Raw genomic sequence first — 25,948 nt, 5'->3', positions numbered from 1 at the left:
TAATGGGTGAGGTTTTTCACTGACTATAGAAAGATATATTTAGAAGTCTGGTTTTCAAACTGTCCCAGTGAAGAATCTAACAAATGTGTTTAAGGAGTATATCGAAAATAAGCTATCCACAAATTTTTCTTTCAAATTATGATAAAAAACGATATTTTATTCAAACTAACAATTGATCCTTTATTGTACAAGATTAAACTTGAGCATAATAAAAACCGGATGAAATTTAAGTTATTCCTTTACGAATTTTCGAACTTTTGATCGAACGCTCTTCATCAAGTTCCGGACAAGTATTGCATCGCATTTTCTGAACGTTTGGCCCCAAATTTTTTTGAACTCCTTCATGTTCCTAGCTACCTTACCAGTCTTCTTGAAGACCCTCTTTACGACTATCAACGAAATTTATACCCTTTTTCCGCAAGCCTACTCAGAGTGGTTTTGGCATAGTAAGCCGACGCTAAATCCGGCCAAAACAGTGGAGATGTACTATGCTTCTTATATAAAGGCACCAACCTCTTCTGGAGACACTCAGTTCGATTGATTTCTTCATTTATAGTTCCGGTAGTGTAAAAAAATGGTTGACTTTAAACCACAGGAACATATTGCTTGCCATGCCAGTACCTTCGACCGAATTTCTCCACTTAAATCGACCTGCCCGCATCGCTCACATCCTCCTCAACGACGACAGTAAAGTATTGTGGACCTGGAAGGGCTTTTGAGTCCTCCTTTACATAAGTCTCACCATCCATCAAAACGCATGCATCCGGACACTGCAAAAGACGCGAATACAATTCCCGGGTCCTTGTTGCTGCTCGCTTCTTCTGTTCTACACTTTGTTTCGAGATTTTCTGCTTCTTGTAGGTCTTCAGGTGATTTCGTCCTTGATACGCTGGATCATTCCGACACTCGTTCCTGCTTTTTTGGAAAAATTACGTATTGACATTGATTTGTTCTTCATGATTAGAGATACCACTTTCTGGTGCAGTTTCGTTTTGGAAGAACCAGATCTTCCTGGTAACTTATCCAAAGAATAGTATTCCCCAAACTTATTAATGATGGTTTTAATACTAGTATGATGGATTCCAAACCGCTTCGCCAATTTTCGCATAGTAATACCCTTCTCACTTAGCCATGTGTCCAGAACCTTAACCTCAATTCCTTTTTAATACGCAACATTTTGAATACGCAGAATTTCAACCGCCCAAACAGGTGAACAAACAAAAGCTGACAGCCAAACGCACAGCATGCTGTGATCTGAGCATAAAAAACCATCACGAATATATGCGTACAACACAAATGAATGTGGATAGCTTATTTTCGATACACTCCTTAAGAACTGAACTCATGAAGAATCAATTTGTTGAACCGCAGCGAACCAACTTTAGACAGTTAATGATTCACGTCAAGAAAATGGTTTGACTTAGTTTTTAACAACTTTGGCCGACTTTTGTAAAATTTCTTACAGAGGCTTTACATCACGTATTGATATCCTTTGATTTTGAATAATATTTTAAGTGTTCAAAGAGCCAAATAAAGAGCCCACCTTACAATGCCCGGATGAAATTCAACAGCACCTATAGGACTATACGACCTTTCATTTGAGGCTAAGTTTGTGAATATCGATCAAATCATCTCTGAGGAAATTGAGTGAATTTCCGTTTTAGAGATTTTGGCCACTTTTTCCGGTACTTCAGGGACCGGGAACTGGGGAAAGGTATAGCCGAAGCCAGTCGATTTATTAAGTAACTAAAATAGCATACAAATTTAATCAGTTTTGAGCCAAATTTAGAAGAATTTTACGCTTTTTTGCATCGCTGCTCTAAATGACGGTGTGCCATTTTAAACGCACTTTACCCTATGAAAGCATGATAAAATTCAATAGCAACCTATGAGACTGTGAGATTTTTTATTTGTGCCTGAGTTTGTGGAAATCGGTCAAGTCATCTCTGAGAAAAATGAATGACTTTATTTGACACATACTCACACATAGTTACCTACATACATACTCACACACAGACATTGCTCAGTTCGGTGAATTGTGTCGAATGGTATAGAACACTTGGATCTGAGGGTCAATTTGCACTAGCCAATTTTTTCAAACATTCTACTTGAGAAACACAATAAGTATACTTCTATAGAATAGAATCGTTATCATGATTTTGTGATAATACTAATAAGTGGGTACAAATTAAAATAAAAGAGAATATCATGGATGCTTAACAATACATTAATTATTTTGGAGTAATTCTTTATGTTTTCTAAAATTTCTTCTGATGAAATTCGATTTAATAACTTTTTCATTCCGTTGCACTTTCTATTCTTATATTTTGTTATCGTTTTCATATACAGATTTTCAGTACAGTATTTGGATCTCCCGATCTACAGATTATTCTCCTGAGAAATATAGATGCCGTTCGTTGGTGCTTTTTTTCTTCCATACCACACGGAACCACCCGCGATCCCATTTCAACCAGAATATTAGTTGATTTTCTGAATTCGATTGGTTAAAATTTGGTACAACTAATCGATTGTTGCTTTAACTAAACTGTCATTTTTGTTTTTCGATTAGCAGAAACGAGGGTTGAAAAAAAAATGCTGTCAATTAGTGAGGACACATACCTTTCAATTTCAACAAATATTTTAGTTGAAATAACTGGTGTTGTTATTTAAATAAAATTCTGTTAGTTGAAAAATAAATCGGTTTTATTTATTTTAGACATTGCAAATAGTTGAATCAACTCTAACAATGTTATTGATTTGCGAAAATAATCAAAATATACTTACTGATACACGTTATTTTCTATTTGAAATAAATTCGGAATGTTGAGATTCATGAAATAAATATCGTTGTTAAAATATAAACAGTATTTTATATTGACATGCAATATCATTAGGGATGGTAGAACCACCGATCACTGCTGATTTCAAGTGATCTTAACCAAGGAATAAATTATCATTACGAAATCAGAACTGATCTGATCTCTAAGTCATTTTGTTTTTTGTATGATCATGATCATGTCAAGTCGAGATCAGTAAAGATCTAAATTCTAAAAATATACTTCTGATTCGATCGGAAATGATTGATGTAGAAAAACGTTTTTAATCAGCAATCATGCCCGGAGGGGCGAGTAAATTAGCGAAATTATAAAATTTACCTAAAATGAGTATTGAAAGATGATGCCTTCAAACGGTTGAACTACAGTTATGCACTGATAATTTTAGTCAATTTATATAAACTTGTGTGCCTCAACCGCTGGGAATTAGAATTTTGCGACGGCAATTCAAACGCGCCATTCAATCGCAGCGCGTTCTGTGTGTTTGAAACCCTTCGCTCCTGTTACTTTTATAAATTAATTTCATGTCAAAAAGCGTTTTATTGCTAATGCATGAACATCATCATCGGTATCAAACATCTGGAAGTAAAACAGCCTGCTGGAAGTACATCAATGATCGAATTTGAAGCATAAAATTTTTGCGCATACCTGAAAGATAACGAGATGATCATTCATTAACATTTTCTAATTTGTCACCAAATCTTTTTCATCTTAAACAAGGTTAACCTTATCACAACACCGCTGTTAGATAAACACTTGTTATATTAAATTTCTCAAATCGATATCACCAAACGCTTTAACTATCGATGTTGTTTTCATTGACATTTTGAAGCGACGCGAACAGATTTCAACTAAAAAAGTTGTTGATTTTGCATTGCGATTATTGTTTTGCTTTCAACTGTCTCCGGCATTTGACAGCATTCAAAACAACATATTTTTCAACTACTTGAATATATGCAAATCAAAAACCATATTGGTTGAATCAAAAAGAAATTAGTTAAATCAACTATCGCAAAAATCAAAAACTGCGATATCGCAATTTTATGATCGAAGGGTTCTCCGTGCAGCACGCAGCGGTTTTGCATAGTCATTTGGTATGACGGTTTGAAAGTTTTGACACTCATTGCCATATAATTTCGGAACTGGAATTCGGATCTAGATGAAATTTCACAGTATCTTTTCAGACAATGAGAGCTTTAATTTGAATCAAGATTTGTGAAAATCCGTTCAACCGTTGCCGATAAATCGAAGAGAGTTCCGTTCTTGGAGCTTTTATCAACTATTATAGATGCTTTCGGAAGCGGAAACCAGAGACTAGTAGTCCCAAAGTAGGTTTACACTCAGGTAAACAATATTTGGAATTTCATAAAAATATCATATGATTTTTAGCCACAAGAATATCGTATGCAAATTATAAGACCGTCTTATGAAGAAATCCAATAAAAATCATTATAAAATTCATACGAAATTTTTTGGGATTTTTTCACAGATTTGCACATATTACCTTGTAATTTCGGAACCGGAAGTAGAATGAAAATGAAATACAGTAGCACACTATGGGACCATAAGACCTTTCAGTTGAACCTAAGTTTGTGAAAATCGGTTCAGCCATCTCTGAGAAAAATAAATGACATTATTGACACATTATTTATCACATACACACACAGATATTTTGTGATCTCGACACACAGATATTTTGTGATCTTCGGAAGCGGAAACCAGAGACTAGTAGTCCCAAAGTAGGTTTACACTCAGGTCAACAATATTTGGAATTTCATAAAAATATCATATGATTTTTAGCCACAAGAATATCGTATGCAAATTATAAGACCGTCTTATGAAGAAATCCAATAAAAATCATTATAAAATTCATACGAAATTTTTTGGGATTTTTTCACAGATTTGCACATATTACCTTGTAATTTCGGAACCGGAAGTAGAATGAAAATGAAATACAGTAGCACACTATGGGACCATAAGACCTTTCAGTTGAACCTAAGTTTGTGAAAATCGGTTCAGCCATCTCTGAGAAAAATAAATGACATTATTGACACATTATTTATCACATACACACACAGATATTTTGTGATCTCGACGAACTGAGTCGAATGGTATATGATGGCCTCCGTTCAAAAATCGGTTTTCATTGATTCAATAGTCTTTCTATATAAGAAAGACAAACAACACTAGTACGGCGTCTACAAAGCCTGGATTTCAACAATGTAGTGGATTTGCGTGCGATCCTCGATGCCAGAAGCCAGGAACACAATACAACTTCTTCTCCACAACAACTTCTTTAAACACAACTTTTTCAAACTGTTTAGTGAAAATTTTGAAGAGAGAAGTGAGTTGGCATCACCGGAAGAACGATGTGGTACCCAAGTGTTGCTCTCAAAAAATTTTTATTTTCAATGAGTATAAAACAACTTATAGTAAAATAATTGGTCGAAGCAGTTATTCGGAGTGATAGTGCAGCTGCGATAAGCCTGTTTATGATTAGTGAAAAGTGGTAAAAGTGTCATTTCTTGCATAATGACATAATTCTCGAAACTGAAAAATGTTCAAATGACGGACAGTGATTATTTACCGCCCAAAATTGAACGACTTTAACCGACCGAAGCGCCATCTTGGTTTCTTGCAAGAGTGTGGGGAAGGTTCATATGAAATATTCAGGTCTGGCTGAAAATCTGAAATTGGCCTGCAGTAAACCCAACAACCACCATGATTTGTTTACAGCGATGCGGATAAAAAACAGGATCCTTGAATATATTTCATGTTTTTCCTTATTTACAATTCTCTATTTTTTGTTAATTAACAATTTTCTTATTAACGATCGGGATAAACTCTGGGAATTTGAAGAATTGAATAAAATTTGATAAAGTATTTTGTTATAATTTATCTTTATCGGTATCGAGTATCGCAAGCCAATGAGAACAATAGCACTTCATTTGTGGATTTTGTTGATATGAACAAAAATTCATCGGAATTCGGTTTCAAAAGTTATCATAAAAAAATAACTAGATCCCGCTTGTAAGGAATTCTGGCAAACGGCAGCTACCTGGCTGATGTGAAATTTTCCCAGCCGAAATTGCGTCATTCTCTCGCCGGACATGTCTGGCCTATTCGCTCTCGCTTCTTTTTTTTGTTCGACTTCATTTGATATTCACTGAACCTGCAGGTACACTAGAAATGCAAAACGAGTCTTGAGACGCGATAAATGAGATTGAAATATGGGTATTTTGAGAGATGAAGAATTACATATCATGTATGGTAGTGAGAAAGCTATGTTACTGCCCTTCATATATAGCTCTTGATAATAATTGATAATCCTGCTTCTATATTTAAAATGTATATGATGATGTTTGTTTCGTGATTGGGCGATTTGGCGCGTATTGCGAGAATTTGTTTGTAATTATGAGAAAGAATAGTGATTGACAGTAGTCGCATGCATGCAACTTTTGTTCTTAGGAAAACTGTGAAACTTTTGATGCAGTTCTTCGGTTTCTCTGAGTTACTACTCGAAGACACTGATTCGCTGTTTCGTAGATTAATGATAATTTATTACATAAAACATACGACGGAACTTGTTCACACGCACATTTTTTTACTACAATCGCACAGCTGGCAGTCATGTCTATGCGGGTAAGTGTCGCTTGTCGTTGACAAGCCGAAGAATAAAGTGAGCGCGAGAAGTTGTGCCGAGCTAGTGACTGACATTAGCAGATCGCAAGCTGGAAACGTATTGTAATTTTCACCGTCGGTTAGAAAAGATTGCGATGCGATAAGATAGCGACAAAATGCCGCAAAAATAGTAAAACTGTCATTCGCATCGATTCAACCTCTTTGAGACCACGAGCCAGAAAAAAATATTCTTCAAATTGACCGTTACAACGACAAATTTCTATTACCAGAATAATTATTATTTAAACTTCAATCATAATAAATTCATGTTGATAATGTGTATGTGATCTGCCATCGGCTACAACTCGAACGGATTTTTTTGCAAGCGTGTGCTATTTATTTGACATATTTTTTATTTTGTGATTAGTATGTTTCCTTTTCATTCATATTTTGTATTAATCGACGCCTTGGTCTTCAAAACCTCGTGCTATATTCGAAACATTAAACTATAAAATAAACTATCACAAATAATTGTAAATCGTCCACTCTAAAAAGTTGGTCGTCCTTGACAGATATATATTTGTTGATGCTTTCAATGAACAATTTAATAACACTTGTCGTTAAGTAATAGTACCAGTTGAAACTGCAATTGACCTCAATCCACCAGTCGATTAATTTTTCTTGTAGCTCTAATGCTAGTTAAATTCAATACAACAGACAGCGAATGGGTTAAAACAACTGTCCAATATTCTGGCAGAGATGCCAGGTAAAATTTTGGGCGTCTGCGTACTAGAAATGCTCCTATGCGAGCTCAAAATATAATTGTAAAGTCTGCTAACAACCGGAATTGCAAATTTACATACCAATTTGCAAACCTGGCATCTGTGGTTCTGACGCTCATTATTTCTCAATTCTGCGACGATTCCGTCGCATTCTATGTCCAGCTGAAAACCACTATACTTGCAGAAAATCAAAGGAACGCTGTCGGAGTACAAGCGAGAAATCTGCTCAGCTCTCACTCTGACAGTACATTTCCCGCCTTTGGTAAGCACCAAACTCGGCTCCGAATTTCGCGCTCACTCTGTACGCGGCCATTGAACATTACAGATCTTCACAAACATGTGGTTCGTCTATAGGATAGTTTTTTTTTAAATCGGCCTATTCGTAAAAATGTATTGCTAGCTATTTTGAGTTGCTATTTTATTGCTAGCATATTACATATCATGTAATTTTTTGATTTGCTAGCTATATTACATTACATGCACCTTTTCACTAATATCGTTTCGGTAACATGATAAGAGTTTTCACTCAAATAAAGATATTTTTCGATTAGCGTGTGTTGTCAATTGATTGTAAGTTTCAGAAATGAAGTGTAGTAAGTCATTAGATCATAATAAAAATTTCTGTACAGAACTAAATAGGAGATTTCCATCGAATATCAGTACCGTTAGAAACAACAAATTCTATCGCACATAGATGGTCGGATCAACAGACGGACAGCAGGAGTACTTGTCAGTTTAGCTTGACCATTATTTGTATTGTACTGTATTTCAAGTAACGTAACTTTCAAGTTTGCATTCAGAAACATTGATAGCTAGAAATAGAAAAGTTTTTGGAAATATTTACAAGAAATGCCCTTGAACTGGTTTCGAACTTGCGCTTTTTTTCCATTCCTAGTTGCAGGCAGTGTGATCAAGTAACGATTATTTTCTTTAAAGGCTTCGAAAATATTGAATTATAGCATCAGTTGCTAATGAATAGACTAACGATTTAACTGTCCCAAATCACAGTGCTATAATGTCTATTCTTTTTCAAATTTGAAACTGTGTGTAATCATGACACGACACGCGATCAAAAGGCTGCTGCAATAACCTTTTTTACTATTGCAGATTACCTTGACACTGAAATCCAGCAGTGACTAGCCGTCGGTGACTATGCGGTTGCAACTAGAGGCGTGCAAAACAGCTCATTTTGGTGAACAGCTCCGAACCGATCAGCTCACCAAAGTGAACCGATTCGATGTATCAGCTCATCAGCTCTTTTATTTTGAACTTAAGGTTCATTTTGTGCGCCGTTTTTCTTATGCACCGGTTTTTTTTCAAATGCATGATCGAAATTGAATCATTGATTTGCAATGATGCAATGAATGCCATGCGAAATAATTTATCTTCAATTGATGTCGACTAAATTGAATCTCTTAAAGAGCCGAAGATCCGATCAGCTCGTAGCGTGTTCCCTGCGTCATAATGCAGTGAACTGGGTAGCAAATGAGTGAGCTGGTGAGCTGCGGTTCTTTTAAAAAGAGCTGTGAGCTGTCAGCTCACTTCAATGATTCGATTCACTGGAACAGCTCAGGAGCGAATTGCCCATCTCTAGTTGCAACACGTGGTAAACTTCAGTGTCACCTGTCAGTTGTAATCATAGAAATTTACAGTTCTGATGCTACAGATATTAGATATGCAACAACAAATAAACTTTACACAATGGTTGTAATCCTGGACAGGGAGTGAATGCAGTTCTATGAAATTGCAATTCGTTTGACATTCCAACGTGCGATCAAATATTTTCCGACGAACGGATACCTTCTATTATAGCTTTGGCATTTGGTTTTATATAGTACTGATTAGGATGCACCGGACCTTCCACGTTCTACACGATTGTATCTACCGCAGGTCCACTATAGGAACACCGAGACATAATACTATGCAGTTACGAAAAATTTGGTCAGCTAGCACATTATGAAGTGTACGCAACATAAATAAAACAAGAATATTACTTTTCAAAGTTACTTTTTGACAAAAATACCATAAAACCGTTTTGTATTTGAAACATTTTTGCTCTGGTTGGCCTCGCCTTTCTTTCGATTATAGAAGTCTTAGTCACAAAATGAAGTTGCTAGAGATAACTTACATTGCAAAGATATCAAAAAGAACTGTAGTCACCATTTTGGAATATGAAAAACATGTTTGCAACGTGGATATCGGATTTTATCACAGTTGATCGAAATTAATATCATTATATAGGTTAAATTACATGAATTGATATGTCGAATTGCAACCTCACCTAACATATTGGGTAAATTTAGCCCCAATCGACTGCTCTCAAATATGAACAAGAAGTTTACCATAACCAGATTTGCATCGAATGATGAGGTCATCTCTAAGACACAAAGGAGAAATGTAGTAGAAAAACGTTCTTAATCCACCTAGCAGTGGACATTTTTATATCAATCCGCATGTGTTTTTTGCATTAATATTCTTCGGTGTTTTATTTCTCATGACACTATTTTAATGAATCCTGTATTTTAATTTTTGTTTTTGAAATTCGATTTGGCCTTTTTTGAGAAAACGATTGAGGCACAAATCTCCAAGTAGCTAGGGAAACGAGCGAATTCTATAGCGCTCGAACTTTAGAAAAATTTTCCGATGCCCGGAGGTCCGAATGTCATATACCAATCGATTCAGCTCGACGAACTGAGCAAATGTCCGTGTGTGTACTTAGATTCTGAACGGTAATAGCTATCCAACAAGTCATAGACTGTCAAAATCCGTCCATTTTCAACGGAGATATCGATATTCTTGTGTAAACGACTTTTCGCCTTATTCCAGTAGTAGGAGTTTTACGCGTTTGATGATAAAGCGCTGTTACATACAATTGTTTCTAAGTACCAAAAAGACTGTGTACAGCATCTTTTTTCGTGGCATTTTGCCTCGGGCCGATTTTAGCACGGTTCGTTTTTGGCAACATAATCGTTCGAGTATGACATGTGAACTAGATGATGGCGGCATTTTCAAGTTGAAAGTAATTCCATTATTATTTCGATTTAAACTATTTACATTAATATTGATTTATGGCCATGCGAATCATTTTGGGTTATGCTAGTTCCTGAATACCGACTCTGGAAGTACCATAAACAATGACGAAAAACTCTAAAGTGGAACTTACTTCGACATCTCATGGAATGTTCAATCGATTGTCACACGTTAAGATTGAAATTCGATACGATTTGCAGTCTCGACATTACAGAGTAATGAGTAATTAAAATCGCAATTTGCCGTTCAAAACGACGATAATTTAAATAATGTCATCAGAACTAAAACACCGGACAATATCCATGCAAAAACATATGCGGATTGATAAAAAAAAGGTATCATCTCACTGCTAGGTGGATTAATCACGTTTTATATTTATAAAAAAAGGTAAAAAGTGCAGAAATATTGGAAAGTCGTTGGAACAAATCGAATTGTTCTGGTATTGAATTTCTTAACTCTTTCCGCAGCGATTATGTGATTGGAAAAGTGCACTTTGCTTGTATGACGTGAAACAAGTTTCTTATTTGACATGTTTCACAGCAGTAATATTTTTGAGAGAAAACTGGAAATGGAACTGTTTAAATGAGCATATTGTACAGTCAGTTAATAAAATCTGATCTGGAACATAATCCTTCCAGGTTTTTGATTTGGATTCACAAGCAGTAATATGAATGATTTTCACTTTTGTAACAAAAACACGTGGAACCACTTGTCTAACTCTTGCTACTTGGGTAAAGACACATTCCTTGATCTCGTATTTGTTAAAAGCATCTTAGTCGAAACCCGTACTTAGACATTGTATTTTTCATATTACTAACCTATTCAGTCATTGATCAATCGTGCTGTATAAGATTTTCTTGATAGATTATAATTATAATAGGTGACGTCGATGGCAACACTGAATATCGCAAATATCTTTTTAACCTCCAGCATCACTGACATACATGGAAGGTTCATTTTATAACCACCATTTGTATAATAAATAAATCGTGCTATTTCGTACACTTCCGTTGCTCTTCATAATATTTGATATCGTAATTTCAGAATCAAACTAACATGTTTGAAAAATTCCGCACGTATGTTTGTCTCTTTTGTTGTTGGCTCAACGAAATATTCTTACACTCCAAATCAAAAAGTAAAAAAAAGTAATAGGTACGGCACAAATAAAGATACGATAGTTACTGTTTCCCCTTAAATAATAATTGAAATGAAATTGACGGTGTATCAAGTTCATCGATCATTATCTAAATGGGCTGACCTCTCCATTTTGAGTCTGTCTTCGAAATTACTTCATACATCATCATTCAGTTTGACCAGACCCTGTCAGCTTGGAGCCATCTCAATCAACATGTCAATTGTATGGGTGCGCAGTGCTGCTATTTTGGCGCGTACGAGTTTGACATTTCTCTCCCCTACACGCTTAGAAAAAGTTACTCAGAGTTTGAGTACTAGTTACTCATTTTCAAATGATACATGGAAACGTCAAAAATTGAGTAGTTATCATCAATGATATTGAGTAACTTCTACTCTAAATTTGAGTTTAACGCAAGAACTCGTTTTTTTGTCACTATTCGCAAGATCAGTCTAAAAGTTGTAAAAACCATTTGTAGCAACAGGTTGTATTTTTTGTTAGTGAGATCGCGTGTTTCGAGGGTGAGTCGCTTAACACAAACGGTGTTGTGTCTGCAAAAACCGGAATGATAAAATCCGTGTTTTGGTTCAGAATGGAAACGAATATGCTCAAATGTCATTTGTGAGGAATAAGTGTATGATTGGTGCCTGAGCATAACTGACATGTATGTTAATTTGCGATTGACACACAACTCCAAGCGACCACCACTTGATATAGTATTGAGTTCAATTACCTAATATTTTAATACAATACACTCAGAAAAGGAGCAATTTTTTTGCAAATTTGGTAAATGTGAAATAAAATTTCACGCAAAATTTGAGTGATTTGATTTTTGGTACACGTACAAATTAAGTATTACTCAGTAAATGAGTAGATTTTACCCAAATATCGTTTCCAGTGGAAGAACTCAAATTTGAGTAACTTTGGAGTTACTCTAAATTAGAGTTGTTCCACTTTTTCTGTAGATGAGTGAGATCTTACTCATTTTTGAGTAACTATTTTTAAGCGTGTACTTCTATGTACGTGATTCGATGCGGACTCGCTTGAGGGCGCCATTGTCGCAAAAAAAAATGTTGCCAAAGATTTGTTCGGGAAATGTGAGAGCTGGATATCTTGTTAATATGATGTCTTTGGTTTGACTTACTAGCTTCATTTAGCTCTCTTCTCTGTATAGCAGCTCATATCGATTATTGCTGATGTTATATTATTCAGTATACGCCGTACTGAACGGCATAGTATGACAAAAATTGTAATAAAAGTGTGATCATAAATGCAACTGCTCTTTTCTGGCAGATCTCTGACGTCTTTAAACGACAACCGGGGTGCCACATTGTCTCTCAGACAGACTGAGTAATGAATTCTACCGAACTGATCGTTTTTGAGTGTTCGATCGATCCGATTGTCAGTGAATGACATTGTAAATGTCACCTTACCACCTTATTTCCGCACTCTTACCCGCTGAAATTACCCGGCGTTGCTCGGAAATTTTTTTTAAAGGCTAGACAGCAAAAAGATCCCATAGTTTATTTAACCTCGGTTTAAAGGCTAAATGCTTCGTACATGTTCTGATTTTTGGGTAAAACTAGTTCAATGTGTAATGTTTACATTGTGTAAGTAACAGTAGTAGTTTTGCAATCGTTGCGAAGATGTAGTCGGAAGAACAGCAACGGCGTAAAATAATTTTATGCAGGTACCTTCAAAATCCGAATCTCAATCTCTTGTATATTGTGTTTTAAATTGGTACAACGAACGTTTCCTTGTTTATCGGAAGGGAAAAAGTGGTCAAAATGGATTTCCGTATAGTGAAAATGATCACAAGCGGGTAGTTCAAACTTTCAAAAGAAATCCAAACAGTTCTGTAAGAGATTTGGCGAAAACAGTGCATTTTAGTCAAACTCTCGTCAAAGAAAAGTCCTGGAACTATATTCCTTCAGTGAAATTCGACCTTTCTGTTTCAACAGGTTTCGCAGCTGATTCGTAGCATACGCAGAAGCATTGCATGACCAAAATTACGGTCTTACTGACACTGGGACTCGTCAACCCGGGTAAAATTTTCGTGCAAGACGCGAAAAAACGTGAAGAACTCCACATGTGCAAAGTTTAAAAGGCACGGTGGGAAAATCACGTGCACGGATGTTAAAAAACGCATTGTCTCATTATGAATGACGAGACGTTCGTGAAAGCAGATTTTCGGCGGCTTCCGGTACTCCTGTTTTTTACTGACCGTCCTAAGTTTAATATCCCAGAGGACGCATTACATGATTTAGCAAACAATTTGATCACGTGGAAAGCGGAGCAATCCATTTGTGACAACCGGTACGATCAATAGGCACGTTTACATAAAGGAATGCATCTAAAACCGTCTACTTCTTACTTTAAGGTTACACAATAGTCCTACCCTTTTCTGGCTGGTTTTAGCTTCGTGTCATTACTGGCAAGATGTTTTGTAGTGGTACAATGTCAAATTCGTGCCGAAGGACTTCAATCACCCAAATGTACCGGAACTACGGCCAATTGAAAATCTCCCATCGTCAAGCTTCGGAAGTAAAATCGGACAAAGATATGAAGAAAAAATGGACGCAAAACAAAAAGGTGGACCCAAACATTGTACAAAACCTTATAAGTAATGTTAAGATATAGGTTCGTGCATTTGGATATGTTATTAAAATTGAACAAATCGAACATGGAAAAAGATAAAAAAAAGTCTTTGGTACTAAGTTCACAGTTTCCCTTTGTTTACTCTATCATTCAATTATGACGACAAATTCTTGTTTTTTACTACCGAAGGTTGAAGCTGATAGTACCGTCAATATCGCTAGAGAGAGTAAACAAAAAGAAACTGTCAAATAAATGACATACATGGAACATGGGATATGTTACTTAAAGTGTGTCCATTGAATCTATATTACGAAAATGGTTTACAAAATATGACAACTATCAAAACTTGATAAGCTCATATAATCCGCAATGGACTTTTGTGAAGTGAACATTGAACAGTTCAATGCATCTTCGAGAACTACGAATATTGCTTTGAACATTGGAACTTTACACATCTTTACACATTATTTATGTGTAAGATGCAGTCGAAGACTCTTTTCAATAACTTCACAAAAATATAAAAAGTGAAATCAACGCGAACAAGTTACATTGAAGAAAAACGCACAGTGAACCTTTTTTTTTGCTGCAGACGCCTGTATTATTAGGCGACCAATTAGACAAGAAATTTGGTGTCTTGCCAGTTATTTTAATTCCAATTTTGATATTACACAATATCTCCATTAGTGATTGCAACTTGTTTATAAATTATTGCATGTGTTTTTCCTGCTATTGTATGCGATGGAAAAGTGATATCATGCAAATTCTTAGAGATTGTGCAATTGATCATGCCACAGATGCACAATAACATTGAAAAAAATGAATTGATACATTTTCAATCGTTTCCATTACCGATTGTGAAATATTTTCTATAACTGCAGACTTGAGTGGCTTCATATTACTATTGGGAAACTCATCGAGATGTTGAGTAGATTTCACTGCAATTAAAGAACCTAATAGCGTCAGAAACAAGAACTCGTACAAGCATAAGTGCCCTTTTCCAAAGACATAATAATTAAGAGAGAAGTCAAAAATACAATTCAGGAATAAGGTCAGCCAGTTACGCACCAAAAACCACAAACACATACGGGAAACGAAACCCACTTCTTTCACGGCGTAAAAATATTGAGCCTATTTTATATCTTGAGAAGAAAACTTAGTATTGCATGTTTTTCAGAAAAAAAATATGTGCTGTCATAGTACTGAATGAAAGGTTTTCGTAATTAAAATTCTTAATGTTTCACCACTATTCAAACCGTTACCAAAATATCGCACTAATTGCACCAAACGCTGCTTTTCACTTTTAAAATAAATACCGTATGTCGCAAGGTACCTGAAACACTTGTTTAAAAATAAATTATGATTGGAAGTCTTCTCACGTATTACAATTGGGTTCGCGATATTCTCGGTTCCGAGTAAGCATCCGTAAAACAAAAATGAACCCTCCAATCATCACCGTCTCTGTTCATGCATTGCAGCGAATTAAACTGCAAACAACGCGCTACCATTTCGATGCAACATAAACAACGCCCTTTCAATTTTCACTTTCCACGAGGGGGAAAACCCGTACGACACACATTTTCAGCATGGCTGTTAGCTTGACCCCCTTTCCGTGCCACTAACTAACCAACTACTAACACACTTTGCTTTCTTTGTGCCACCGCGGTAACCAGTATTTTCTGACTCGCACTTGTCCTGTTTGTCAGCGGGTATACCACCAAAACATAATTCGTGTTGGGATATCCTAGCAGGAGCATGCAGCATGACAATATTCTACGACTATGAACACAACGCACGGTAAACGAAATTGCTGGTTTCGGAAAATATAACGTGTTGTCTTGCCTCCTGCCGTCGCCCAGGAAGGTGACAGCAGGTGGTGGAGCAGGAATCTGTCACTCGCAATCTCTGACTGCTCTCGGGTCCTTTCGCAGCACTCTCGCAGTGTTCGATGAACTCTCTCTCTAGTACTCTTGTGCTCCTAGTTTTACTGCTACTGGCCCCAACTTTGCTTCTGCTCTTTGGGCACTTCAAGGGTCCATGTTTCACCCTCTCCACCAGGCCGACCACCCTCCGCTTGGGTCTAGATGTTATAACTTTTCATCCATTAATCGAAGAAAAAGAACAAGACCACCACTAGGGCAGAAAGAGGTAGAAGAAGTGAAAAATCCATTTTTCCTGCGATTTTCTCGAAAATCGTCAAATTTTTGGCACTTTGATTACGAATCCATATACGTCAGCCCGGAAGGCACCCGAAAACGATAAAATAACGTCGAAACTCAAACCACAACTGATCGAAAATGACCAGTGAAAATTTCACACACACACAATTTTCCCATTTGGAGTACCACCCGAGCAGTCGAGACGGAGCTTACGGAAAATTGTACCTTTTCGGACGAGATCACACACTATTCTGAAGAGCTCGAGTCGATAGCAATTTTCCTCTATGCTTTCGAATGGGGAAATGAGCGAATGCGTGCGGATAGCACGGCTCTATGAATTGAAGCTGCGCGCCGAACAGGGTTGTGGGATGGTTATTTTTGAATTTTTCTTCCTTTGGGCTGCTTTCTTCGAAACATTGAGTTGCTTAGCACGACGAAACAGCGTATACGCGTTACGGTATTTTTAGACGGGCATCTCTGCAGGGCCCCCTGTGCGAATCGACGGATAGTATTCAAATGTAAGGTTTCGGAGGCAATGTTTTCTACTGAGATTTCTTCGCTACCGTTGAGTGAAAATTCATTAAAGAATATCAGTTTAATTGATACATTGTTGCAAAAGCAAAGATAATTTTTTCATGAAATTACAATAACTGTTTTTACTATGATTGTAAGTTGCACATAGACAGCAGTCCAACAAACTTTACTGTGGATTTCAAGTTATTCATGGCTGAAAAAGAACTGTTACAACAAACCTTGAAGTTCAAATCTGAAGACTGTACTCGAAAAAAAAATGCAAATCTTCCTCATTCAAATCAATCCTTGAGACCTTTTTGCTCACCAAACCGATCCCTCCAGAGATGAAACATAGTTGAGTAGTGGCGGGCGACCTGTGTGTGCAAACCTTACATAACGACCGACATACCATCGACGGTCAAATGTACAAAAAATAATGCATGAAGTAGCACCAGTATTCCTTCTTCTAGTCCCACAAAGGTAAAACTCTTTTTATAGCAACGTGCCATCACGCAAAACTGGTGACGAAGTGGTACGAAGCCAATGATGTTGCTCTCGTGGCCAAAGAGGGAAATTCGAAAAAAAAATCGCTAGAACTTCGCCCAATACGAAAATGTATGAAGGGTAATCTCCGGATAACAGGAAAAGTATTCAAAACAGATAAGGATTTGGAATGAATATCAATAAAGGTTTGTAAGGAATATGGTGCAAGTGTTGTGTAGGATTTGATGGACAGCGTTATGTCCAATACAAATAATAATCCCAGATCTCATAGAATGCTTTAATTCAGCCTTTACATGCGGAAGTAACCGAAAATGTTTTGAACTGGCATATATAGTCATATCGTCAAATGCTCTTTATTGATCATTTGTTTTGTGTTTCATACAAAGTTTGCTACATTTCAAGTGTTTTGGCCACATACATCTTTGTTGCATCTCGTGTTTTGTTTAAATGCTTAAATAAATAAATAAATAAATAAATAAATAAATAAATAAATAAATAAATAAATGAATAAATAAATGCTGTTTGTAACTATGTCAGTTTGCGAAAATTGAAGTTTGTGTCTTAACACATTGTTAATGAAAAATTAATAAATTAAAATTTCCAACCAACTTATACCTAAACCTAATCTAACCTTAACCTAAAACATTCAACATTTGAATGATTTGTATTTTTGAGGATGAGCACCTCTCTCCAAATTTTATGGTTTGATGTTCGAAACGTTGTTCTAGGATATCCAGGGATGCACTTCACTGGTTCTCATCCAAGGGGGCAGATTCAGAATCATTTCTAAGATTTTATTTAGAACTCGCTAGAGCTTTAGGGCATATTCAGGAGTGTTCTAGTTCTAGATGCATAATTTATGTCAGTTTTAAAATTTAAATCAAGAAATTATAACAAAATAAACTGGCAGCCCCAACAGCGTTTTATCTATGTTTCAAATATAGAAAAAATAGAACGGCAATGTATACCAGTTTCAAATTTGACAGTAGCACTGGTCGAATAAATAAAACTAAAACGGATTGCTGAGGATACGTTTGTTTCAGTTTAATTTACATTATAGACCACCCATATGAATCTTGCAGCTGCTGAATTTGCTCTTAGAGCAAATTCAGCAGCTAGAAGTTCTATATGGAAGATCTATAATAGAGCAGAAACTGGAACAAACGTTACCACAGCAAGCCGTTCTAGTTTTATTTATTCGCCCAGTTCTTCTGTCAAATTTAAAACTGATCTATGAAACCGTTCTATTTTTTGTATATTTCAAACACGAGTAAAACACTGCTAGGGCTGCCAGTTTTTCTTGTTATAAAATTCAGATTTAAATTTTGTTACTGACATAAATTATGCATCTAGAACTAACATAGAATACTACTGAATATGCTCTTAGTGTGTGTATTCGTGCACAACCCCACCAAACGGGGACTGCGTATTCGATTGCGGGGTAAGTGATTTGTTTATAGACAGCGTTCCGATTCTTGAGGTACAGTTTTGATGTTCTGCATATCAACGGGTACAGAGACCTGAGTATGTTACAATTGGTGATGATTTTTTCAATATGAGACCTGAAGATCAGCTGTCTGTCACATGTTAGTCCTAGATGGACCACTTCGTTGGACCATTGCACGTCTGCGCCACCGAATCGATTTCTGCATTCGTCAGATGGAACAAGTCTAGTCGATCTCGAATGCGGAAACAGGATGACCTAAGTGTTCTGCAATTTATTCTTCAGAATGTTTACGACTCGTCTTCATAGAGGATGGCCCTATCGTCAGCCAACTGTGATAAGATACCACCCCCCGGATAAGGTGAAATGTCTGAAGTAAAATACTAAACAGAATGGGTCCCAGGATACTTCCCTGGGGCACACCGGCAGGGATGGAAAATTTATACGATAGAACATTTTGCAGAGAAACCTGGAAAGCTCTATATGAAAGCAAATATATCATATTAACAAGATATCCAGCTCTCACATTTCCCGAATCAATCATTGGTAACATCCTATTTTGCGAGCTTGGCGCCCTCAGACCAATGTGATATAAACAGGTGGGGCAGACCACATGGCTTGCTTGCGGTAGTAACCAAAAAGTTGTAAATAGTTCGGTATGACGACATACATGAAAAATAAACATGCTTTAATTCAATACCAACTAGTCCGAACGATGTGACGAAAGCAAGTTCGTGGTTTTTAGTTTTACTTGGCTTGCTGAAGCAAAATTAATTTCACTAACACCAAAGAGTTGTGTTTACCCCACCTGTTTCTACCACATTGCCCTCAGACGAGTTCGCATCGAATCTCGTACATAGAAGTAGAGGAGAGAAATGTCAATTGGCATGATATGCTGAATGTGATACCGTGCGATGGCGTTGCTGAACTGAAGATTGATTTCGCTCCAAGCTGACAAGGTCTGATGAAAGATAACTTTTGATGATCTTAGTGAGATACATCGGAAAATTGAAGCTTGAACACCAAGTCATCGTACCACACGTTGCCAAACACTTTTTCGATGTCCATGATCGCTATTGCTGTCGTCTTGGAAATCGACTTGTTCCGTCGAAATATGTTACTTTTGTGAGTTGATGAATTGTAGATCTTCCTGTGAAGAGCACAAACTGTTCCTCCAGGATGACATCATGATTTTTTTTAATTTGAAAGATATTATTATTCAGGCCTATTAACGTACAAGCTTTACGTGACCGATTGTGCCGATTTAAAAAAAAATGTATTGGATCTCGTAGTCACCTTTTTTCTAGGGGAAGAGGAGCTTCCATTTCCATCCCCTGCGAGGATTGAGGGGCACTTTTTTCGTGGCTCGTCTCGTCATCCATTGCCGCATCGGTGGTATTGTTGTCGATTTCCGTCTTCTTTTTGTTGCTAGTTGCTGTAGATGCACCTTGTTGTACATTGGTTGCAGCTGCTGGTTGGTTGGAGGGTAAGTTGTTAACTGTAGCTGGTGTACTTTGTTCTATAGGGGATGATGATGGATTCGTTGAAGGGGATGCTTCATTGTTGTTGGTGTCTGTCACAGGTGTACTGGGGTTGCTTGGAGTTGGTGTGAAAGAAGCACCGTTGTCCTTTGGTGTAGTTGTCTCCTTGTCCAGTTTATCACATGGCTTACCGTAGTGAACAGCTTTTTGGCAATATTGACATGTGGCCATCTGATTGTCATAGGTAACAAGTGATTTGCACGGAATTCTTGTATCCTGACCGAAAGTCACATAAGAATGTATAGGCCTCTTCAAGCGCATGCGTAACAAACGTACGCCATTTAGAATACTGAGGAAAAAGTTCTTCCATCGATGACGCTTGAGGAAAGATCATGCACACGCACTTCTATAGCACTATTAGAATAAATTGGCTCATAACGGCACGTTCCCCATATTTTCGGGGATGCGAAGTTTCAGAGTTATGCGAATTTTCAGAGTTATGTGAATTTTCAGAGTTATGCGGTTTTCTTTTATGCGGTTTTTTAATGCGAAGTTTCAGAGTTATGCGGTTTTTTATGCGAATTTTCATAGTTATGCGGTTTTTTATGCAAATTTTCAGAGTTATGCGATTTTTTCATGCGTTTTTTTATTTTTCTTCAAAAAACTGGATGTAAAAACATTATTTGTCTTATTGCATTGAAGTAAATGCACACGTTTAATGTCAAGATGCATTTGCTCTTTAAGCAAACCTTCAAGTTCTTGTATCGAAGGTCGAATTTTGCACTGTCAACAACAATTGTATTCTTTCGTACCGGCGGTAGCTTTTGTTCGTTTGATTTACTCATTTCGAGATCGTTCTATTGTTCACTACAAAATACTGTACTTGTTATCTTCCGTCCCGAACGTAAGCGGTTTTGTTTTATCGACTGACTTGGATGTCAGTGAAAGCGAACTGAAGAAGACATCATGTTGATCAGAGAATGCGAGGATTCGAGGCTTTTAATAGATTTCTCAAACAGCTAAGACAGGGCAGAGAGTAAGCTGATGGGCCGATAGCTCTTGGAAAAAGAAGAGTCTTCTCTCGGTTCAGTACTGGGATAACTTTAGCTAACTTTCACGTTGAAGGGAAGTAGCCAAGCTCCCAGCACCGGTTGAATATTTTAGCTTGCAAGTTGCAAGTTGCAACGCAAATCAGCGAGTGCTCAAATGCTTCAGCTCGAGGTTAAAGGTGTTGTCGATACTAGGGGTCTTCATATCCTTTGATTTTTTCACATAAACCATCAGTTCATCGGCTATGACTCTGCTTTCCTCTAGTACTAAGCTGTTTGATCGATCTTCCTTGGCCACGCTATCAGCAACGGCAGATTCTGGGAAACACAAACTGCTGCCCCAGCACGTTTGCTTTCTAATTGCCAAAAAAAGGGCTTGGAGAGGGGCGTTATTTGGTGAAGGGTCCGCTGAAACTTTGCTTCGCATTTGTTTCATCCTCCCCTGGATTACCCTGGTTAAATGATGATAACAGATGATATATTTTCAATTATACTATCTGTTTGGAAAAGGTACTTACCCTACTTTCCAACGAACCGTCCAATCGCTTGTTGAACTGATGAAAGCGCCGAGTCTATTTCCACCGTAGAACACAGCGCACAGTGGTCCGAAACGGAAAATTAGCGTGACAAAAATATTTTCACTATTAAATATTAGTTTGTTGTAGTTGATGTCTTCACAAAAGTTGTTTGCAATCAAATGGCGCTCCTTTTGATGGAAAAAGTTACTAGGATGGTCTTCATTTAGATTGAAATTTGATATCTAACTTTCTTAATTGAACTCAAAAATTATTTTGATTTTACCTCTCTAGCTTTTTATTTGATCGAGTTACATCGATTTTCCTGAGTAAAAGTAGGGTGGCGTCTAAAAAATCACTTTTTGTGTTCTAACTTTTTTGTGAAACGTTCTACAGAAAAGTTGTCTTGAGAAGAGTTGTTGAACTAATTATTGCGCACAATTTTGCTCAACCAAGCTTTTTCATATGAGCTACCAGTAAAAAGTTATGATTGATTTTTCATAAAAAAAACTAGTGAAGCTTCAAATATCAATATTCATTAGATGCCAGATCGATGAAAATGTATCCTATGCGGTTCCTGAAAGGTCATAATATAAATAAAAATTAAGGAGAAAATTGGAAGAGTGTTAGTTTCTCAACTTATTTAAATTAGTTTTAAAAATACCTTAAAAAACTCAAAAACGTTGCATAACTCTTAAACGCCTTAATGTATCAACATACTTCCTGTCAGAGATAAGGATGTCCACTATGGAATGGACCCCTGAACGTGACAGTCGTGTTGGGCAGTCTGGTGCGATGATGTTGTATTGACCATCTTCAAAGTTTTCAGCAAGGACCAGTCCATTATGGTTTAGCCTCCTGTTGTCCCAGAATTCATTACCAGCGTTCAGATCGACTGTCCACGGGTGAGTCTGGTCAGGTCCCGTTTCAACGTTCTAAAACTACCATCCCGTCTATTGTTTGCTTGAGACAGTATGCGGGGCAATTACACTGATGTTACCATCCGTTGTTTTCAGTTCTTCGCCTCGATCTATTCCTCCTTTTCGAATTAAATTCACTCAGGACGAATGAGATATATTAATATTCACCCCAACTGCATCAAGTTAATCTAAATTGGTGACCAATTCTAGACATAAGAATGCTTGAAATCACCTAATGACCTGTTGACTATTACAAGCACTATTAGTCATATCCACTCCGTGATAAATCTAGAGAGCATGACAATTTTCATTTTGTAAATTTTAAGCAAATGAACAATGTCGGTATGGTCCGACTGTGTCATACTTTTTTAGAAGTGTTAATCTCCCATGCCCATTCATCAAGCGAGGGTACGTGCCCTAGCGATAATTACTTATTGTAATGAATATTTTTTGTAATTATCCTAGTGATATTATTAGTTACTAAAAACACTGAAATTTTTTATACACGATAAATATCTTATTTAACTAGTGAAAATGATCGTTAAACCAAAATGTCCCTGCTTTGCCCTCGCTCCCCTATATAGAATAAAAGGTTAATTCAATCAAATTTTCTAAAGACCGAACTGCTCAGAAGCAAAACTGAGAATCTATTGTTATAGTAGTTTCCGATTTCTTCACGTTTCGCCTTCGGCTCATAAGTGCTTAATGAAGCTAAAATTATATCATCATAACCTACGAATGGATTTATCAAACCCTTCATTAAGTATAATCTATTCGCAATCTTATTTTATTGCAGATTACTGCAGAGAATTAGAAGTTGGCCGGGGTTGGCAGTTCAATGCATAGGATCCTGGTCTTACAAGCCAGTTGTCATATTCTTAGTGTCAGTAGGATCGCAGTACTAGCCATACAATGATTCTGTACGCTACGGAGTCTGTTGAAACAGAAAGGCCAAATTCCATAAAAGGAATGTAATGGTAAGATCTTGATCTGACTTTTACTGCATTCTAGTCTACAATGATCAAAGCTTTAGTGTATTCTTAGAGGGTGGCACTCATCGTGCTCAACTTGAAATCAACGAAAAGAAAAGACGGAAACAAATAATATCAAACATCTTTCAAAACGTTCCACTACGTTTCGGAATGATAACAAAATCCTCCTGCCTGTTAAAGAAATATTCCAACTACAACAATTTAAACACTTATCACACGATTTCCTTAAGTTTTAAAGGCAACTTTTTCCATGTCGCGTAAATCACACGAGAATGCGATCGGAATAAAACAAAAACAAATTTGTCATTTTAACCAACAGCAAAACAAAAATCCAGCGTGACGTGAATGTTGCATCCAAAAATGTGTCTCATGTGAAAGCGGCACCCAAATCGTGGTGGCACCTCGATCGTGGTGACATCTGCAAGTGCTCGCCACGCTGATTGAGCCAATTTTACACATTTCATATGTGAGCCTGTATATCTGATATCTGTGCTATTAGTATGTAGTGTTCTTTGCTGTGTCTACACTCATAAAAGAAAAATGAAACTTACACTTGACGTACACATTTAAAACAGATGAACATATTTTTTGTTTCGATTATAGAGGTTTTAACTTTGAGGTCATCCTTCTCTTCGGGCAAGAAAAACCTTCCGACCCTATTTGCGGGGTTGGGAATCGAGGCCAGGTGGGCTGCGTGAAAGGCATCAACTTACCCATCACCCTATACCCCTCCCCAGATTACTATTTCATGCAATTCGAGAATCAATAATGACATTATAACAGAAAAGGATTCACAATGATTTTAGCTGTTGGTGTTTGTATTTATAAAATTTGTGGTGAGTAAATTTAGTTAATGATATTTTGGTCATCTTTATGGCCAAAGTTGACGAGTTTTCATTATATTAAGTAAAGAATTAAAATCGAAATTCGACTAACTTTCCCTGCAAGTGATATTTTGATTTCGTCTTGTCGCGAAGAAACGAGTGACGTTGGTATTGATACTCTTTTTTGTTGAACTGAAAAACAAAAATGGTCCGTCTTCGTTCATTTGTTTTGGATGTGAAAAAGACGAATGAGACAGTAACAAAAACTAAGATAAGGCTGTTGTATTGGATTCTTTCATCGAAAGTTCGTGACAATTTCCGGCTCTGATAATGATTATCTTTAAGGAATTCTAGAACCATATCATCTGTTCTCTAGTAATGATAACCTGACTATCTTGAAACGTTGTCACGAATTCTCAGTTATTCAAGACAAAGTGATACAATAAATATAATAAATCTCAAATGTCGGTACCGGATGAACGAGATGAAGAAAAATGTGTTTCCTCGTAGAGTGTCTCAAATTTTACGAGAATGAGAAAGTTTGCTGGGTCGAACTAAACCTTTAAATTTCTTCTTGTTATTCTAACTGTTAATTTTTTTCTTGTTATTCTAACAATAATTATTAAACTACGTAGACTTTGGACAAACAAATCGCTCCCATCCTCCTCCTGTAGACAAACGTAGATTTCTGTATAAGTTTTTGAATAACCTCAAGTAATATCCCTCCAAATGGGGGATGGTTCAGTTGACCAATTTTCAGCTTATCCTTGGAGTCAATGCATTGTACAGAAATAATCTCACTCTAATGGCGTTTTCGCTTGATGTAAAACTCAACCCAGTTTCGACCCCAACTGCTGTCAAATATACGGATTTGACAGCAGTTGGGGTTGGAACTGGGTTAGTTTTGGCTTCAAGCGAAATCGACATAACTAATGACTTTAATCAGGGTACATGCAAACAAAGTGACGATAGCTCTTCCGAACCAAATTTACTGCGTGGTAAAGCCTGCATCGATTTTTCTTCAGTGTTATTAGGTTTTGCACGGTTGCATCACAAATAAGCTAGTGATGAATAAAGTTCATGTAACGGTGATTTGTTTACATTTCCAATAACACGTATTCAAATTAGAATGACCACGTTAAACAACCCACCGTTAGCTGTCATCATTCGGATTTGACAAGGTAGATTGTTTGTTTTGAATGACACTAGCAGATAATATGTCTCCCAAATGGGCGGCTGTCGTCACATTACACTAAAATACTGGTACATAATTTTCAACAAGATAATTTTTCAGTGGGTCCAGATTTTTCGTGTTTTGGAATCACAGTATTTTGTTTTCATGTATTTCATTGCAAAGAACACGGAGAGTCACTTGATCGCAAAATCAAAAATCTCTCGTGAGTCTCAAGCTGTCACTAAATAAAAACGAGACAATTAGGAGATGTTTATTCATCATCAAATTGTCTTCTCATACTTTTTACTTACCTCTAAATACTATTGTAACGTCAATACATCTAGCGATACTAATGCATTCGAAGTTGAAGTTATTCTTT

At 36.8% G+C, this 25,948-nt stretch overlaps 1 protein-coding gene across 2 annotated transcripts in view; it reads right to left on the bottom strand.

Annotated features, from left to right (window-relative positions):
* The window catches only part of LOC131440337 (calcium-activated potassium channel slowpoke), a 190,524-nt gene extending 174,078 nt beyond the window's left edge, over positions 1 to 16,446 (bottom strand). The window contains exon 1 of one of the 2 annotated variants that reach the window (XM_058611524.1): positions 16,379 to 16,446. The gene's annotated coding sequence lies outside the window, so the exon portion shown is untranslated. Of the gene's footprint in view, positions 1 to 16,366 lie in introns of both variants that reach the window. The other variant, XM_058611525.1, reaches the window with a different exon arrangement.
* Between the last annotated feature and the right edge of the window lie 9,502 nt (positions 16,447 to 25,948).

This window comes from Malaya genurostris, chromosome 1, assembly GCF_030247185.1.
Source record: "Malaya genurostris strain Urasoe2022 chromosome 1, Malgen_1.1, whole genome shotgun sequence".
NCBI lineage: Eukaryota > Metazoa > Arthropoda > Insecta > Diptera > Culicidae > Malaya > Malaya genurostris.
The sequence above is the reverse complement of the archived record's forward strand: the minus strand, read 5'-3'. Positions and strand labels throughout refer to the sequence as shown.